Source organism: Bidens hawaiensis, unplaced genomic scaffold (assembly GCF_021521415.1).
Source record: "Bidens hawaiensis isolate Kalapana, Puna unplaced genomic scaffold, B.hawaiensis_p1.1 tig00025990_1, whole genome shotgun sequence".
NCBI lineage: Eukaryota > Viridiplantae > Streptophyta > Magnoliopsida > Asterales > Asteraceae > Bidens > Bidens hawaiensis.
The window spans coordinates 258,330-271,347 of NW_027494178.1; the positions used below are offsets into that span (position 1 = coordinate 258,330).

The 13,018-nt window shown below is 35.1% G+C and overlaps 1 pseudogene across 1 annotated transcript; it reads left to right on the forward strand.

The window, feature by feature from the left end:
• Nucleotides 1-8,979: 8,979 nt before the first annotated feature.
• On the forward strand, nucleotides 8,980-12,696 carry LOC143572671 (protein NRT1/ PTR FAMILY 2.7-like; annotated as a pseudogene). Its single transcript, XR_013142303.1, has 4 exons — nucleotides 8,980-9,088; nucleotides 9,767-9,984; nucleotides 10,646-11,169; nucleotides 11,855-12,696. The product of XR_013142303.1 is annotated as a protein NRT1/ PTR FAMILY 2.7-like (transcript).
• Nucleotides 12,697-13,018: the final 322 nt, after the last annotated feature.

Here is a 13,018-nt window from a genome sequence, read left to right on the forward strand (position 1 = left end):
CTCACGGTGTCTGTTTTGCAGGTTATCAGAAGAACCATCTTTGCCGGATCTAACCCCTCGTGGGAAACATCTATTTAACCCCCAGATCATCCGTGGTCTACCCGGGGTCACTTAGTGTTTCTTCACATATGCATTTGTACGATTAATGCTTGGTATTGAAATTCTATAAATGCATATGTTCTCTGACTATAACACATACATAACACTTAGCATATAACTAATGAAAAGCAAACAATAGGGGCTAGAAATGTTAACATATACATTCACATGAGCTAGAAACCTACATAAGAAACTTATACTATAGCTTTACGTTTGCTTTTATATATAGGCTAATAATTCTTGGCGGGTGGGTAATTAGAGAAGCAAATATCTTCATGGTTGCCCTTATGGTTGGAATTTGTTCTTAGATATGGTTAACATTTACTGAAAAATAATGAAAACTTTATGTCTTGATTGATCGAAATGAGACTGGGATTACAAGTATTTAAAGTTTAAATTGAAAATCTAGCTTGAGGATTAAGTTACACCGATAAAGGGAAACTACATAATATTGAAAAAAGTAAAATATTCCTTTATTTACAAAGTGTCTTAAACAACTATTTGTAAGCACCATTCCTTCTTACAAAGGCTATTTGTTCCTGAAAACTCAAAATAAACTAAATAGTATCAATTTCAAAAAAAAATTCCCAAGGAAACCATGAAAATCAGGATAAAAATTGAAGGATAAATACTGTACATAAACCCAATTATACTTTTTATTTATATTTGTTGGTAAATTTTCTTTATTCTAAGGCATGAGCATTTGTTGTCATTTTGTATTTCATTCATTTATCTTTCATTTACACTAAACAACACAAACTAATGGCTTAATTATTTCATTCTCATACGTTAATCAAACAAAACAATAGAATGATAATGATCAATTTCATTCATTTATTCGTTCAATTATCATATACCAAACATACTCTTTTTATAAACATGTAAATACTTTAGATAATGAGAGTGAGCTTACTGATCAGCAGAGCTGTCAAAAGTATTTGCTATTTTACCATTTTGATAAACATTTAAATAATTTATATTTATAATTACTTTTAAGAAAAAAAATACCCAATTTCTAAAAAATTACAAAATCTCTAAAATCGGTTTCGTAATAATTATTTCTTTAAAAATTTAAAAAGTTAATAATTCTACTTTTCTGGTCAATTATAAACTTTAATCACTTTGAAAAATTTTAAAATTGATCAAACCCAAAAAAAATCCAAAAGAAAAGGTTTTAAAATTTTGATATCACAGTATAATTTGGTACCATGTCTTAAATAAAATGGTCATTAACATATTTCATAGTGAAACCATGATAAGGTATTCAGTAGAATACGATTCTAATCAAACAAGAATGTGGTACCATGTCTTACACCCTAAACAAACAAGGAAGAAACGGCAATTAGACTTAATCCCAAAACACAAAGAATAAATTAGACTACCTTTCATCAAGCAATCGTAACCATTGGTACTAACCTCTCTTAGCATCACGAACAGTATTCTCTATTTGATAAGAAGTTGATATTATTCTTGAAAACTTTGTATCTAATTCTTCAAAGTTCGGCAACTTTAGAAATCTAAAGTGTTGATAGACTGAATAAGTAAAAAATCTTTGTGATAAAAGAAAAAAGCCCGATGCACATGCTTCTTTTGAGTCACTCTTAAAACCGTTCTGTTTAAAATAGAATGCATTCACTTTATTTGTGACGTTATATGGGTATAATATGAACGTTTAATAATTATTCATATATGATTTACCCCTTTCTTACGTTGTTTTTCCAATATTCGTGACAATTTATCATGATAAAGCTCTTGAATAGCATACAAGGGTCCTACGTTCAAACATAAATATCGATGTTAATAAAAGAGAGTATATATTTTTCCGCTATATATTGTTGACAAATTATCTTTGAAACAATGTTTTAAAAACAAGTTTTTTACTTGTACTAGATTGGGCTAAAAAATGGTACAACCAGTTGAAACGGGTTATACCGGGAAGTTCAACCGGTTGAATAGTTTACCCTATAATTTCCTATAAATGTAATTTCAATTAAAAATAACCCAAAACTAAATGATTCCCATAACAAAAACATAATCCAAATGTTAATCCATATTTAAAAATAATGCAAGGCACTTAATTTTAGAAAAATAGTCATAAAGTTTACACGTTTTAATGTAAATTGTTGGGTTAAAAGTAATTTTGAAAAAATATGAGCCACAAATATCAGAAATTTCTCGGTCTTAAAACCGGTTTGAATTATAAAAGTAAAAACCGGTATTTTAGACAAAAGCCGCCGGTATGATGTTCTAGCAAACTGGCCAAAAATACCAGACTCAAAATACCGGTCTATTATGCGAAATCCGATTTAACCGGTTCAACCGGCCGGTTTGAACCGGTTTTTAAAACAATGCTTTGAACAAGATTCTTACTTTCTTCCATGTTGCTCATAGTCGTAGACAATTTGCATTTGATTTGACTCTCAAGGAGACTAAAACGTACGAAGGCATAACATAAGTGCAGATGTTAAATTAATAACTAGATAAAAAAGTAAAATTGTTTAATTTACCTTTCCTTTTCTTTTTTATTTGTTACTGTGACACGTACTTTTCAAGTTCTACTCCTAAAAGTTCTTTTTTCCTTTTTCGTGACGGCCTAAATCGTAAGAATGTTGTTATGGTCTCACGCTTAGGCGTCATTTTGGCTACATCAACACCATCATTGATAGTGCCAAACCGTCCTAGGAAAGGCAAGAGGGCTCCAAGAGAGGTGGGCACCACCCCACTTTCCCCTGCCTGGTAACATTGTAATGTCAATCAGAACTCAAAATGGTAAGTTAGTTAAAGCCCACTCGAAATACCATGAGAGCTCAAACCACCCTAGCTCATGATGGTGGGTTAGTAAAATGTAAAGTTCATTCATTTCAACCAATTATATTCTTTTGATTTTTTCTTTGCTTTCTTAGGCTATATGCAGTGGAAGGATTACAAATTAGGGCGAATTGCGACATGTGACGCCCAGTCAGTAAATGGTAGGAGTTTGTTTTTGAGGTGTAATGGTATTGTAGCATCTCCTTTGTCACGTCACCATTTTTTATAATTTTCTTTTAATAATTCAACTAAACGAATAAAAACCCATTAAATTAAATAATTATATAAAAATACATTAAAATAAAAAAAGAAATACAAAAAATACATAACAAATACAAAAAAACCAATATCCATAATATTTGTGCATTATTTCAACACGTCGTCGATGCAATAATGCGGCCTCTTCGTGAAACCCGTTCCATTTGAGGGATTCATAGTCTTTATTCATTTGTCGTAGTTCCAACGTTTGGGCTAGCTTTTCTTGGTATTTGTTGGATTATTTCATGTCCTTTATCATTTCCACGGCATGTGTTTCGAAACGACCGAACACCTCGTTTAGATGTTCGACTTCTTCACTGGCCGCCGTATTGAATCTTGACGACGACGAACCCTCCCCTTTTTTGTATTGTTTTTTCTTGTTCTCCCCGCGGGGTCGAGCCAACTCATGTACTTCGTCGTCGTTGTCTAAATTAAATGCGTCGTGTTCGTCAACGAGGTTGAAGTTACGAGCATCGGAGGGTGTGTTTGGTGTGCTCTGATTTGTCGACGACGATGTCCTCGACTTTTTTGAAGCTCGGGATGATGCGTCGGCTCGTCGAGCGACCGCAACGGTGGGCGCCCCATTCCATTTCCGGCATACCCTTAGTTTTGCCCAACAAGTTAAATGCTTAAACGCTTTCCTAATTCGCCATTCGGTTTGCCCTTGAGTTCGAAAGTCGCTTAACGCTTTAGATTGGATGACGGCGTCGCTTTTCCCGCTATGCCAACCGGTCCCGCGCAAGCGGTTGTATATCCTGGAAAATTTTTGGCATTCCAAATTAATGGCTTTCAGTGGGCTTGAACCACTTCTTTACCCCAGTAATCTTCGGGTTTACCCGTTAGCGCGAGCCAAGCTTCAACTTTCCTCCAAAATATTCCGACGTCTTGAAAGTTAGCTACAAATTAAAGTTATTTGTCACAGTTAATATACATTTTTTAATAACACTAAATAAAGTTATATAAATACTTAATATTAAAAAACTTACCAACGTCGGGATCCTCCGAAACGACGATCCAAGCCCTTGCGAGGGCTACTTCCTCGTCCTCGATCCATTGCTTGTATAGATCACGTTGCGCCATCGGCTCCTCCGGTTTTTTTTTTTGTGTTTACGGGTCGGCTTTTGGCTTGAACCGGAGGCCTGTGTCGTTTGAGTCTCCGGCACCGTTACTGTGACAATCGTCAATTTCAGGTTAACTCCGTTAACTCAACTCCGTCAATTCAAACTTAAAGATCACTGAATCTATAACGCACACCTCATTACATTTAAACTAGGGTTTAAATGACGCTTAACACTTACTACATGTGTAGTCTTTCGGGAATTGCACCGAAACGCAAACGAGTTGACGCAAACGATTGGTGAATAAACGAAAAACGTCAAAACAATAATTATGTGATAATTATGTGTTAGACTTATGTGTTATGTGATAACACGGTATAAACGTTAACTCAATGTGCTAGAATTAGTTATTTAAGCTAGAAAGATAACATTTGAAAGTGGATGGACCTAGATGTAACTTGATTATTAATAATATTATAAAACCCTAACTCCCTTCTCTCTTTCTCTCCCAAAAACCCGACGGCAGCTCTAGACCCCCTCCCCCTTGCGATCGGTCTCATACACACACATACAAGCAATCTTTCAAGCTTTTGATTGAAGATTAAGGTGCTAGGAAGGTATAAACGACTATCCTATGCATCCTTATTACTTAATCTTGACTTTTATTGGGTTAATTACAAACCCTAGATTCCGATTTTTATATGTTATTGTGTTCATATGATTTTGTTTGATTTGATGGTGTATTGATGATGATTTGATAACTAGAATTGATATTGTTACATGTTAATTGTTTGTGTCTTTGATTTGAGTTCAAACAAAAACCCTAATCATGTATGTAATGTGTAATTGATGTGCATGGATAGTTATTATGGAGTCTAGAGTGTTATACGAACGCCCTGCTTGCGGTGCGCGCATATAATGTATATATGTGTGAACCCTCGGGTGGGCAAAAGTAAAAGTGCACTAATTTTGACGTTATTTTACTAATCTCGTGAAAATAACGTTAAAAGTGGCGGAAGGTTAATCAGGCATCATGTGGTGGCGTTGATAGCCGAAAGACAAGGGCACATGCACCAATCAGTCGGTGTCCCTGATGATTGAGTGCTATGTGCCTTATGTCCAAGGCTTGATGCAAAACTACTATCGAGCCGGGGGTCTCACCGGAAGCAGCCTCTCTATCCCTATGGGATAGAGGTAAGACTGTCTACATCTTACCCTCCTCAGACCCTACCATAGCATTGCTATTGGTGGGATATACTGAGTACGATGATGATGATGATGAGAGTGTTATATGAATGAATTATGGTCCATAGATAATAGTTAAATTGTTGAGTTTGGATGCAAACAGTTCCTGGACAGATTGTGTTGTTGATATTTGATTGACTGTAGCGGGGTGTAAATGTGAAAATTGGTTGAGATAATTGATACTACAGTAAAATAGGTTGAGTCTAGTTTCTAAAGAATATAAATTTGCAATTTTTGGACGTGTACAAGTTGACCTTTATGATTTTACAAAAACGTTGTGCAAAGCTGAGTTGCTAGACCTGCTGTTAGGTTGTTTTGTAAATGTTATATCTCATGAACCACGAGACCAATTGGGTTGGTTCCACTTCTGGAAGTTGACTTGTTGATTTAGGAACCTAACCCAAGTGGTCTTGCAATTATTGGATTTTTCGTTTAACGGGAATTTCAAATAACATTCTGTTGCGCATGAATTTGACTGTTATGAGTTTGCTGTAATGATTTGATTATTGTGAGAAACCTATGTGGAATAAAAATATAATAAAATATGTTCTGGAAACCTAAGATATATATGCTTTTGTGATGATTTTTGGTAAATTAATTGTGATGCTATGATCGGTGGGATAGACTAGTTTTTCAAGTAGAATTCTGTCGTTAAGAAACTAGTTGCTGAATTTTGTGAAAGTTGCATGAAACATGGTGATTGCTAATTTATTATCGTGTTTTGACCAAAATGCCCTTGAGGGGAATGATTGCTAATTAATTGTCGTGTTTTGACCAAAATTCCCTTGCGGGGAATAATTGTTAATTGATTGTCATGATTTGACCAAATTGCCCTTACGGGGAGTAATTGCTAGTGATGTACATTATGAATACATGACACGTAAATAATTGCTCACACATGTAACGTATCACAAATACACTTGTTAAAGTCACACACGATTCACAAACGAAACACGAAACATGTTGTGTGCATAGGTATTATGTGCCGGGTCTAGAGACTCGATATTAGTTCCGATACTTAGAAAATCTCCTTGTTGTTTTAGAACGCTAGAGAGAGTTTTCTGTGACGCGCATCACTTGGTGATTTATTTTGGGAATTCTTCGCAAACAGTGAGTTTCACTTACCCCTTTAAACTGTTTTCAAACGCTTTTCACTTAGGGGAGTTAACATACTCCGATAAACGTATTTAAGATTTTGTTAGTAAATTATATATCACTTGTAAAGGCTAAGTGGGAAACGAAACATTTGAAGTCCTACACATCGAACCGGTTAATATTTGGAATAGCGAGTCACTGTTGAGTAGTACTACTGGGTTTGACAAACCCCACCCAACGCTAAACTCGACTGGAGGTCGAGCGGGTGTAATTTTGGCTAACACGTACCATAGTCTGGATGACCTGGTGACAAGGCACTTGATAAACAGTCAGCTTCGGTGTCGAACACTTAGTAATACTTGTTATATAGGCTAGCTACCTATCGATATATAATTGATTTAACACTATCTGGTAACGCAAAACGCTTAACGCAAAACGCTGAATGCAAACGCTAAACGCTTTATTTTATATAAACTTGTGAACTCACCAACCCCGTGTTGACACTTTTAGTATGTTATTCTCAGGTAGCCGAGGCGGGCGCGCGGTATAGGAACATGCATTGCTTGAAAACGCTTTTGTTTATGCATACTGATTTTTTTAACTGTTGTTATGGGGTTTTAAGTCGTCCTGCGTGACGCAACTTTTATCTTTTGGTTTTTACGCTTCCGCACTTACTTTCATTTAAACGTTTTTATGGTTTGATTATAACTAATGATTCCGATTCTGTTAGTTCACACCCTCTGACGGTAAAACTCCGTTAGTGGATTTTGAGGGTGTGACAGTTACGGGCTCCGGTTGGGTAGACCCGAATGCCGGCATGAGGTTTTGGGGCATGAGGTAGTTGGCATACATGTTTAAGTTCGGGTCGGGAAAAGGAAACAGATAATTTAGGTTCGGTTGGTTTCCAGTGTTCGGGGTCCTTTGAATGTTCGGTTGATTTTGCGAACCATGGTATTGACCGAAAGCAGAGAATGGTTGCTTCGATTGGTTCGGTGTTTGGGTTGTTTCTAGGATTCATATTGTTGTTTTTTGAAGAATTTGATTAATGGTTTGTATGAAATGGATATGAGGTTAGAGGAGAAGAGGTATACATATATATATTGTTTTAATTAATTTTGTTTTTTTTAATTATGACCGTTCCCAACCAACGTAACCCAACAGTAACTTTTAATATAATAATATAAAGAGGCGAGAAATACTCCGTACCCCCCTTATTTCCCAAAAAATCGCTTGGGGGCAGTGTTGGCGCCCATTATCGCCAAATTTCGTCGCCCAGTACACCAAGCCTTATTAGTTAGTTAAACTATAAAACGTTTGTTAAATGGTGGAGTTAGTTGAAGCCCACGATTTACATGACATTGATGACTTGATGTGGCTTTTTAATTAGTATTGCTAGTTAAACCATATATCGGAAGCCTAACCAAATAACATACTCCAGCTTAAAGCACAAATCCTATTTTCTAATCTATAGATTTGGTGACCTTTCATATAAAAGTATAAAGGGTTAGGTTAAATGTACCCCTCCTGGTTGCTTGTCATTCCCCCCCACTTGGAAAAACGAACTTTTATATTAACCCTTGAAATCATATAATTACCAAATTAGCACAAAAGTAAGGATTTAATATTTTTTTTACAAGTTGCGTTTTCTTTTTACGATTTCGAGTTTAGGGTTTTGGGTTTCGGTTTTAGGGTTTAGGGTTCGGTTTAGGGTTTAGGGTTTCGGTTTTAGGGTTTAGGGTTCGGTTTCGGGTTTCGGTTTTAGGGTTTAGGGTTCGGTTTCGGGTTTAGGGTTCGGTTTCCGGTTTCGGGTTTAGGGTTCGGTTTCGGGTTTCGGGTTTAGGGTTCAGTTTCGGGTTTAGGGTTTCGGGTTTAGGGTTTTGGGGTTTTTTGGTTTATTTTGTAAAAGATAAAGTGGTAAAATAAGGATATTATAAATATATATACTATTAAAATTAAAAAAATATATTATAAATATTTATAATATTAATATTAAAAATATTAATATTAAAAAAATAAATTAGTAGTAATACTTGATAGTTTTAATTTGATATATGTAGTGAAGGTTATCAAATGATAGTAATATTGTATGGACTAATATGTATATAAATAATGTCAAAAGCTAATTGTAATTTATATAATAAGTTCAAGGAGAAAGTATATTTAGTTAAAATGGAGTAAGAGAGGTATGTTTAGCAGCACTCAAGTATAAAACAACAATGTTTGATACTGTTAGATTTGACATCTCGTTATATATAATATAGCCTACCATGATGGGGAAAAAAGTTTAAAAAACCATTTTTCAATGTCTTAATAGTTACTCATTTTCACTTTATTCATTAGAATATTGATATATAAGTCTATATATATATATGCCAACTCCGTTGGCACATTCTCACTTAACTTAGAGCTAGAAAGAATGAAAATCAAACAATCACTCAAAGATGTTAAGGCAACTGAAGGCACAAGCAATATCTTCATCAAACATAGTAAACAAGGAGGATGGATTACCCTCCCCTTCATACTAGGTTCTCTCTCTCTCTCCACACATACTCATTGAGTTGTAAATCAAAAGAACTCCACTTAATGATATATATAATTTTTTATATGTTTTGTAAGCTAGTAAGTTAAATCTAAAAAAACATTTATGTTGTTTGGCTTCGGGCATAGGTTTTAATGAATATGTAAACATTCATTATCCTTACACAAATTACACTATTCATAGATACACACAAACGATCGTTACTTTCAAAAGTCGGTCCGTGGATTTCTTTTAGATGTAACTTACTTATATGACATATGACTTATCTTATTTTTAAAATATTGTCAAGTGAGTTCTCCTTACTCTCATAATTTCTAACATTAACGTAGCCACGTAGAAGCCAAGAGGCATTAAAATAGACATAGAGTTGATAATAACTTATATTATTTTGTTCTAATGTTATTCCAAGTTAAATATGTTAACTCGTTGGGTTGTTTGACACTTAAATTTGTTTACAACCCTTTTGAAAATATTAAAATAGGTTAAACTAGCTGTGCTTAGGTTATACGACAATAAGCTGAACAGAGTGAGAGTTGATATTTATGGCACAGATATATGTCGTGTTCGGGTTCAACAATTCAATCCGCTAGCTCGATTAAAACCCCTACAACCAATAACTTCAATTGCAATCATACAATATCTAATCAACTTCTCTATGATGCAGGAAGCATGCTAACTTTAACATTGGCAGCAGGAGGGTGGATAGGGAACCTAATTGTGTACCTTATTACCAAGTACAACGTTAAGAGCATTGATGCCACTCAAATCTTTAATGTCGTACTTGGCTGCTTGAGTCTATTTCCTCTTGTTGGAGCGATTCTCTCTGATTCATATTTTGGCTCCTTCGCTGTCATCTCCGTTTTCTCTTGTGTGTCACTCCTGGTACAACATTAAGATCATTTATTTGGTTAAAAGATATCTAATGTAACCAACCTTTTTGGATTTATAGATGGTTTAAAGACGTGACTGGATTTCTAGGCATTTTACTATAGGCTAGCTATACACACACTATCTTACACCTAATTCCACAATATTGTTTCAAACGACTGTCTAGATAGAGGTCAGATGATCGTTTTGACCAAAAAATATTAAAGTTTTACTACGTATGGTCAGAACGGCCGCCAAAATATTTTTTGAACGATCGTGACTAATAATTTTCTAGGTTTGACCCCTTTCGGGTCAGAAAGGGCCACCCAAATATTGTTCTAACGGCTATTGCATGGCCCTTTTTAATTCAAGTTGTTGTACAAATAGACAATCCACTACATCTATGAGCGATCCAACAACATTTTTTTAGTACGTTAGCGTGGCAAGCAAACTTGGATAAAGATTTGTTCATTTAACCGAAAACTCAGGCCAACGGTAACCCTTATGACTCTCATTGAAAAAAAAATAATGAGTCCAAGTTTGCTTGCCACCTAACTCTTAAAATCTTTGTACAAATTTTCAAGAAATGCCTAAAACTACTTATCACATCTCTAAATCTTCTATAAATTCATTAATTCCTAATCGAACACATGGTATTTTTGTATTGTATTTGTAGGGTGTGACACTTATGACATTAACAGCTTCATTTCCATCCCTAAGACCTCCAACATGCACAAACAACTCACTTCCATGTGAGTCTCCATCAAAGCTTCAATATGGAGTTCTATACACCATTTTAGGGTTTGCATGTATCGGGATTGGTGGCACACGTTACACCATAGCTACTATGGGAGCTGATCAGTTTGAGGATTCCAACAGTGTGGGAATCTACTTCAATTGGTACTTTTTTGTGTTTTATGCTGCTAGTTTCATAAGCACTACTGTCATAATCTATGTTCAAGATAATGTGAGCTGGACAGTAGGGTTTGGGATTTGTGTTGTGTTCCACACAGTTGGTGTGATCTTGTTCTTGTTGGGTAGAAAGTTTTATCGAAAAACCGAACATAAAGCAAGCCCTTTTACTAGCATTGGTCGAGTTATTGTTGCAACAGTGAGAAAGAGGAAGGTTTCTTCAAGGAATTATGAGTATAACTATGACATTAATGACAAATCTATTACACTCCAATCAAAGAGTTTTAGGTATGATCATGGTTTTCAATAACTCCCAACAACTTCTTTGCATACAGGGTTTAGAAAATTCAATATAACTAGTGTGGTCAAATTCAAAGCCACGAACACGAACGACACATGTTTGTAGTTGTTCATTTAATTTTAAACGAACAAATGATTGATAACAAGCAATTAAAGGAACATAATTTTCTTGTTCATGTTCGTCCAATAAGAAAATAAGCGTGTTTCGTTTATGTTCATTTGTTAATTGTATTAATGATCGGTTAACAAATGTAAATAAACAAGCTTGTTAATGAACGCGGTTTATTTAAATTCATTTTTGACATTTGTTTATATATATATATATTCATTTGAATTTTGTTGGCGTGTTACTGTTTTTATGTTTTCTTTTGTTCATTTATGTTCGTAAATGTCTCTCTATAATATTTGCGAATGAACATAAACGAATTAAAATATATAAACCTTATAAACATAAATGAACTACGTGACATGCGTTCATATTTGCTCATGTTCATTCTTTAAGTAAATGAACAAAAAAAGTTGTTCATATTCGTTTGTTTATTAAATAAATGGAACATAAAGGGACTTCTTCATGTTGAATGATGGATGAACGCTTCACTAAATGATCAGTTTGTCAGCAAGCCTACTCATTAGCAAGATTTTTAATCAAAATGGTATATTTGATATCATGTAGGTTCTTAAATCATGGGGCCTTGAAGATTGAATCTGACGGTTCGGAAGCAAGATCATGGAGCCTAAGTACTGTACAAGAAGTGGAAGACTTGAAAACTCTAATCAAAATAATGCCACTCTGGTCCTCTAGTGTCTTGTTAAGTGCTCTAATTGGCATGTTTAGCAACTTCATCATCCTTCAAGCTCTATCCATGGATAGACACCTTGGTGGTTCCAAATTCCAAATCCCCTCTTCTTCTTTCTTATCTTTAGACACCTTAGCTACAAGCATTACAATATTCATCCTCGATCGATTGATCTTTCCCATGTGGCGAAAACTAACCGGTTTGTCTCTAACACCTCTCCAACGAATAGGGTTGGGACATGTACTCAATGTTTTAGGTTTGATGGCATCTGCACTTGTTGAGGCCCGAAGGCTGCACACGGCTAGAGACCACCATTTGATTGGGTTAAGCATGGGTGCAGCCACCATTGAGCCCATTTCAGCATTATGGCTTTTGGTTCCATTAACAATTATGGGAATAAGTCAAGCATTTCATTTTCCTGGACAAATTTCTTTATACTATCAAGAGTTCCCAACATCGTTGCGTAGTACTTCCACCGCTATGATATCGTTATTGGTTGCCGTGGGATTTTATTTGAGTACCGGAATTACAGGTTTGATCCGGAATAGCACCAAGTGGTTGAAAGATGACCTAAATGATGGTAGGCTGGATATAGTGTATTGGCTTGTTGGCAGCATTAGGTGTGGTTAATTTTGGGTATTTTCTTGTTTGTGCTAAGATGTTTCAGCACAAAGTGGACAAACAAGATCAAAATGTGGAGAATGTTTCTAGTTCATGATGAAGAATAATAAAGAGGCTAGAAATGAAGATTAATAAAGTGGTTCTAATGTAAATTAAAAACTTCGGATATAACTTAAGACTTGTAAGGAGTTGAATAAACTAGGGAATGATGTTTGTTGCAATTATTTTAAGGTTTCATGCTCTCTATACGAATGAGAAACCGTAGTAAGATCAAAAAGATGATCAACCTTGAATGAGCAACAGCTTATTTATTACAGGTAAATTTAGAGTAGTGTTGGTATATTTGTTGGCAATAACTAGGCTGAATGCAGCATCCATGTTTTATAAATGGCCAAAACAGTCAACTTTCAAATCATTGG